The sequence below is a fragment of the Cavia porcellus genome, unplaced genomic scaffold, assembly GCF_034190915.1.
Source record: "Cavia porcellus strain 051 isolate PalLab524CR breed Dunkin Hartley unplaced genomic scaffold, mCavPor4.1 scaffold_57, whole genome shotgun sequence".
NCBI lineage: Eukaryota > Metazoa > Chordata > Mammalia > Rodentia > Caviidae > Cavia > Cavia porcellus.
In genome coordinates, this window is record NW_026947540.1 from 144762 (window position 1) to 152380 (window position 7619).

Below are 7619 nucleotides of genomic sequence, written 5' to 3' on the forward strand. Positions count from 1 at the left end.
TTGTAGGATGGAGAAAAGGACCGAGGGGTGGTCAGCATGGGGAGGTCAGGGAACATGCAGTGGCAATGTAAGATAGGTTTCTGAAAATTATCGCGAGGTGGTACGCATTTTATGGGTGTGTGTTACATTACATTCACTAGTAGGAGTGAGAAAAACATCACGTGGTGGTGCGCATTGTATGGGTGTGTGATACATTACATTCACTAGTATGAGTGAGAAAAACATCACGGGGTGGTGTGAATCGGAGGGTCTGAATTAGGATAGGCAGTGAGTGGCAATGTAGGATGGAGAAAAGCACCGCGGATTGGTGAGCATGTGGAGGTCAGGGAACATGCAGTGGCAATGTAGGATAGGTTTCTGAAAAACATCGCGGGGTGGTGCGCATTGTATGGGTGTGTGTTACATTACATTCACTAGTAGGAGTGAGAAAAACATCACGGGGTGGTGCGCATTGTATGGGTGTGTGTTACTTACATCCACTAGTAGGAGTGAGAAAATCATCACGGGGTGGTGCGCATTGGATGGGTGTGTGTTACATTACATTCACTAGTAGGAGTGAGAAAAACATCACGGGGTGGTGTGAATCGGAGGGTCTGAATTAGGATAGGCAGTGAGTTGCAATGTAGGATGGAGAAAAGCACCGCGGGGTGGTCAGCATGGGGAGGTCAGGGAACATGCAGCGGCAATGTAGGATAGGTTTCTGAAAAACATCGCGGGGTGGTGCGCATTGTATGGGTGTGTGTTACATTACATTCACTAGTAGGAGTGAGAAAAACATCACGGGGTAGTGCTCATTGTATGGGTGTGTGTTACATTACATTCACTAATAGGAGTGAGAAAAACATCACGGGGTGGTGTGAATCGGAGGTTCTGAATTAGGATAGGCAGTGAGTGGCAATGTAGGATGGAGAAAAGCACCGTGGGGTGGTCAGCATGTGGAGGTCAGGGAACATGCAGTGGCAATGTAGGATAGGTTTCTGAAAAACATTGCGTGGTGGTGCGCATTATGGGTGTGTGTTAAATGACATTCACTAGTAGCAGTGAGAAAAACATCACGGGGTGGAGCGCATTGTATGGGTGTGTGTTACATTACATTCACTAGTAGGAGTGAGAAAAACATCACAGGGTGGTGTGAATCGGAGGTTCTGAATTAGCATAAGCAGTGAATGGCAATGTAGGATGGAGAAAAGCACCGCGGTGTGGTCAGCATGGGGAGGTCAGGGAACATGCAGTAGCAATGTAGGATAGGTTTCTGAAAAACATCGCGGGGTGGTGTGCATGTATGGATGTGTGTTACATTACATTCACTAGTAGGAGTGAGAAAAACATCACGGGGTGGTGCGCATTGTATGGGTGTGTGTTACATTACATCCACTAGTAGGAGTGAGAAAATCATCACGGGGTGGTGCGCATTGGATGGGTGTGTGTTACATTACATTCACTAGTAGGAGTGAGAAAAACATCACGGGGTGGTGTGAATCGGAGGGTCTGAATTAGGATAGGCAGTGAGTGGCAATGTAGGATGGAGAAAAGCACCGCGGGGTGGTCAGCATGGGGAGGTCAGGGAACATGCAGTGGCAATGTAGGGTAGGTTTCTGAAAAACATCGCGGGGTAGTGCGCATTGTATGTGTGTGTGTTACATTACATTCACTAGTAGGAGTGAGAAAAACATCACGGGGTAGTGCTCATTGTATGGGTGTGTGTTACATTACATTCACTAGTAGGAGTGAGAAAAACATCACGGGGTGGTGTGAATCGGAGGTTCTGAATTAGGATAGGCAGTGAGTGGCAATGTAGGATGGAGAAAAGCACCGCGGGGTAGTCAGCATGTGGAGGTCAGGGAACATGCAGTGGCAATGTAGGATAGGAATTTGAAAAACATCGCGGGGTGGTGCGCATTGTATGGGTGTGTGTTACATTACATTCACTAGTAGGAGTGAGAAAAACATCACGGGGTGGTGTGAATCGGAGGGTCTGAATTAGGATAGGCAGTGAGTGGCAATGTAGGATGGAGAAAAGCACCGCGGGGTGGTCAGCATGGGGAGGTCAGGGAACATGCAGGGCAATGTAGGATAGGTTTCTGAAAAACATGAAGGGGTGGTGCGCATTGTATGGGTGTGTGTTACATTACATTCACTAGAAGGAGAGAGAAAAACATCACGGGGTGCGGCGAATTGTATGCGTGTGTGTTACATTACATTCACTAGTAGGAGTGAGAAAAACATCACGGGGTGGTGTGAATCGGAGAGTCTGAATTAGGATAGGCAGTGAGTGGCAATGTAGGATGGAGAAAAGCACAGCGGGGTGGTCTGCATGTGGAGGTCAGGGAACATGCAGTGGTAATGTAGGATAGTTTTCTGAAAAACATCACGGGGTGGTGCGCATTGTATGGGTGTGTGTTACATTACATTCACTAGTAGGAGTGAGAAAAACATCACGGGGTGGTGTGAATCGGAGTGTCTGAATTAGGATAGGCAGTGAGTGGCAATGTAGGATGGAGAAAAGCACCGCGGGGTGGTCAGCATGAGGAGGTCAGGGAACATGCAGTGGCAATGTAGGATAGGTTTCTGAAAAACATCGCGAGGTGGTGTGCATTGTATGGGTGTGTGTTACATTACATTCACTAGTAGGAGTGAGAAAAACATCACGGGGTGGTGCGCATTGTATGGGTGTGTGTTACATTACATTCACTAGTAGGAGTGAGAAAAACATCACGGGGTGGTGTGAACCGGAGGGTCTGAATTAGGATAGGCAGTGAGTGGCAATGTAGGATGGAGAAAAGCACCGCGGGGTGGTCAGCATGGGGAGCTCAGGGAACACGCATTGTCAATGTAGGATAGGTTTCTGAAAAACATCGCGGGGTGGTACGCATTGTATGGGTGTGTGTTACATTACATTCACTAGTAGGAGTGAGAAAAACATCGCGGGGTGGTGCGCATTGTATGGGTGTGTGTTACATTACATTCACTAGTAGGAGTGAGAAAAACATCACGGGGTGGTGTGAATCGGAGTTTCTGAATTAGGATAGGCAGTGAGTGGCAATGTAGGATGGAGAAAAGCACCGCGGGGTAGTCAGCATGTGGAGGTCAGGGAACATGCAGTGGCAATGTAGGATAGGAATTTGAAAAACATCGCGGGGTGGTGCGCATTGTATGGGTGTGTGTTACATTACATTCACTAGTAGGAGTGAGAAAAACATCACGGGGTGGTGTGAATCGGAGGGTCTGAATTAGGATAGGCAGTGAGTGGCAATGTAGGATGGAGAAAAGCACCGCGGGGTGGTCAGCATGGGGAGGTCAGGGAACATGCAGGGCAATGTAGGATAGGTTTCTGAAAAACATCGCGGGTTGGTGCGCATTGTATGGGTGTGTGTTACATTACATTCACTAGAAGGAGAGAGAAAAACATCACGGGGTGGAGCGCATTGTATGGGTGTGTGTTACATTACATTCACTAGTAGGAGTGAGAAAAACATCACGGGGTGGTGTGAATCGGAGAGTCTGAATTAGGATAGGCAGTGAGTGGCAATGTAGGATGGAGAAAAGCACCGCGGGGTGGTCAGCATGTGGAGGTCAGGGAACATGCAGTGGCAATGTAGGATAGGTTTCTGAAAAACATTGCGTGGTGGTGCGCATTATGGGTGTGTGTTAAATGACATTCACTAGTAGCAGTGAGAAAAACATCACGGGGTGGAGCGCATTGTATGGGTGTGTGTTACATTACATTCACTAGTAGGAGTGAGAAAAACATCACAGGGTGGTGTGAATCGGAGGTTCTGAATTAGCATAAGCAGTGAGTGGCAATGTAGGATGGAGAAAAGCACCGCGGTGTGGTCAGCATGGGGAGGTCAGGGAACATGCAGTAGCAATGTAGGATAGGTTTCTGAAAAACATCGCGGGGTGGTGTGCATTGTATGGATGTGTGTTACATTACATTCACTAGTAGGAGTGAGAAAAACATCACGGGGTGGTGCGCATTGTATGGGTGTGTGTTACATTACATCCACTAGTAGGAGTGAGAAAATCATCACGGGGTGGTGCGCATTGGATGGGTGTGTGTTACATTACATTCACTAGTAGGAGTGAGAAAAACATCACGGGGTGGTGTGAATCGGAGGGTCTGAATTAGGATAGGCAGTGAGTGGCAATGTAGGATGGAGAAAAGCACCGCGGGGTGGTCAGCATGGGGAGGTCAGGGAACATGCAGTGGCAATGTAGGGTAGGTTTCTGAAAAACATCGCGGGGTAGTGCGCATTGTATGTGTGTGTGTTACATTACATTCACTAGTAGGAGTGAGAAAAACATCACGGGGTAGTGCTCATTGTATGGGTGTGTGTTACATTACATTCACTAGTAGGAGTGAGAAAAACATCACGGGGTGGTGTGAATCGGAGGTTCTGAATTAGGATAGGCAGTGAGTGGCAATGTAGGATGGAGAAAAGCACCGCGGGGTAGTCAGCATGTGGAGGTCAGGGAACATGCAGTGGCAATGTAGGATAGGAATTTGAAAAACATCGCGGGGTGGTGCGCATTGTATGGGTGTGTGTTACATTACATTCACTAGTAGGAGTGAGAAAAACATCACGGGGTGGTGTGAATCGGAGGGTCTGAATTAGGATAGGCAGTGAGTGGCAATGTAGGATGGAGAAAAGCACCGCGGGGTGGTCAGCATGGGGAGGTCAGGGAACATGCAGGGCAATGTAGGATAGGTTTCTGAAAAACATGAAGGGGTGGTGCGCATTTTATGGGTGTGTGTTACATTACATTCACTAGAAGGAGAGAGAAAAACATCACGGGGTGCGGCGAATTGTATGCGTGTGTGTTACATTACATTCACTAGTAGGAGTGAGAAAAACATCACGGGGTGGTGTGAATCGGAGAGTCTGAATTAGGATAGGCAGTGAGTGGCAATGTAGGATGGAGAAAAGCACAGCGGGGTGGTCAGCATGTGGAGGTCAGGGAACATGCAGTGGTAATGTAGGATAGTTTTCTGAAAAACATCACGGGGTGGTGCGCATTGTATGGGTGTGTGTTACATTACATTCACTAGTAGGAGTGAGTAAAACATCACGGGGTGGTGTGAATCGGAGTGTCTGAATTAGGATAGGCAGTGAGTGGCAATGTAGGATGGAGAAAAGCACCGCGGGGTGGTCAGCATGAGGAGGTCAGGGAACATGCAGTGGCAATGTAGGATAGGTTTCTGAAAAACATCGCGAGGTGGTGTGCATTGTATGGGTGTGTGTTACATTACATTCACTAGTAGGAGTGAGAAAAACATCACGGGGTGGTGCGCATTGTATGGGTTTGTGTTACATTACATTCACTAGTAGGAGTGAGAAAAACATCACGGGGTGGTGTGAACCGGAGGGTCTGAATTAGGATAGGCAGTGAGTGGCAATGTAGGATGGAGAAAAGCACCGCGGGGTGGTCAGCATGGGGAGCTCAGGGAACACGCATTGTCAATGTAGGATAGGTTTCTGAAAAACATCGCGGGGTGGTACGCATTGTATGGGTGTGTGTTACATTACATTCACTAGTAGGAGTGGGAAAAACATCGCGGGGTGGTGCGCATTGTATGGGTGTGTGTTACATTACATTCACTAGTAGGAGTGAGAAAAACATCACGGGGTGGTGTGAATCGGAGGTTCTGAATTAGGATAGGCAGTGAGTGGCAATGTAGGATGGAGAAAAGCACCGCGGGGTAGTCAGCATGTGGAGGTCACGGAACATGCAGTGGCAATGTAGGATAGGAATTTGAAAAACATCGCGGGGTGGTGCGCATTGTATGGGTGTGTGTTACATTACATTCACTAGTAGGAGTGAGAAAAACATCACGGGGTGGTGTGAATCGGAGGGTCTGAATTAGGATAGGCAGTGAGTGGCAATGTAGGATGGAGAAAAGCACCGCGGGGTGGTCAGCATGGGGAGGTCAGGGAACATGCAGGGCAATGTAGGATAGGTTTCTGAAAAACATGAAGGGGTGGTGCGCATTGTATGGGTGTGTGTTACATTACATTCACTAGAAGGAGAGAGAAAAACATCACGGGGTGGAGCGCATTGTATGGGTGTGTGTTACATTACATTCACTAGTAGGAGTGAGAAAAACATCACGGGGTGGTGTGAATCGGAGGGTCTGAATTAGGATAGGCAGTGAGTGGCAATGTAGGATGGAGAAAAGCACAGCGGGGTGGTCAGCATGTGGAGGTCAGGGAACATGCAGTGGTAATGTAGGATAGTTTTCTGAAAAACATCACGGGGTGGTGCGCATTGTATGGGTGTGTGTTACATTACATTCACTAGTAGGAGTGAGAAAAACATCACGGGGTGGTGTGAATCGGAGTGTCTGAATTAGGATAGGCAGTGAGTGGCAATGTAGGATGGAGAAAAGCACCGCGGGGTGGTCAGCATGAGGAGGTCAGGGAACATGCAGTGGCAATGTAGGATAGGTTTCTGAAAAACATCGCGAGGTGGTGTGCATTGTATGGGTGTGTGTTACATTACATTCACTAGTAGGAGTGAGAAAAACATCACGGGGTGGTGCGCATTGTATGGGTGTGTGTTACATTACATTCACTAGTAGGAGTGAGAAAAACATCACGGGGTGGTGTGAACCGGAGGGTCTGAATTAGGATAGGCAGTGAGTGGCAATGTAGGATGGAGAAAAGCACCGCGGGGTGGTCAGCATGGGGAGCTCAGGGAACACGCATTGTCAATGTAGGATAGGTTTCTGAAAAACATCGCGGGGTGGTACGCATTTTATGGGTGTGTGTTACATTACATTCACTAGTAGGAGTGAGAAAAACATCGCGGGGTGGTGCGCATTGTATGGGTGTGTGTTACATTGCATTCACTAGGAGGAGTGAGAAAAACATTACGGGGTGGTGTGAATCGGAGGGTCTGAATTAGGATAGGCAGTGAGTGGCAATGTAGGATGGAGAGAAGCACCGCGGGGTGGTCAGCATGGGGAGCTCAGGGAACATGCAGTGGCAATGTAGGATAGGGTTCTGAAAAATATCGCGGGGTGGTGCGCATTGTATGGGTGTGTGTTACATTACATTCACTAGTAGGAGTGAGAAAAACATCACGGGGTGGTGTGAATCGGAGGTTCTGAATTAGGATAGGCAGTGAGTGGCAATGTAGGATGGAGAAAAGCACCGCGGGATGGCCAGCATGTGGAGGTCAGGGAACATGCAGTGGCAATGTAGGATAGGTATTTGAAAAACATCGCGGGGTGGTGCGCATTGTATGGATGTGTGTTACATTACATTCACTAGTAGGAGTGAGAAAAACATCACGGGGTGGTGCGCATTGTATGGGTGTGTGTTACATTACATCCACTAGTAGGAGTGAGAGAATCATCACGGGGTGGTGCGCATTGGATGGGTGTGTGTTACATTGCATTCACTAGTAGGAGTGAGAAAAACATCATGGGGTGGTGTGAATCGGAGGGTCTGAATTAGGATAGGCAGTGAGTTGCAATGTAGGATGGAGAAAAGCACCGCGGGGTGGTCAGCATGGGGAGGTCAGGGAACATGCAGCGGCAATGTAGGTAGGTTTCTGAAAAACATCGCGGGGTGGTGCGCATTGTATGGGTGTGTGTTACATTACATTCACTAGTA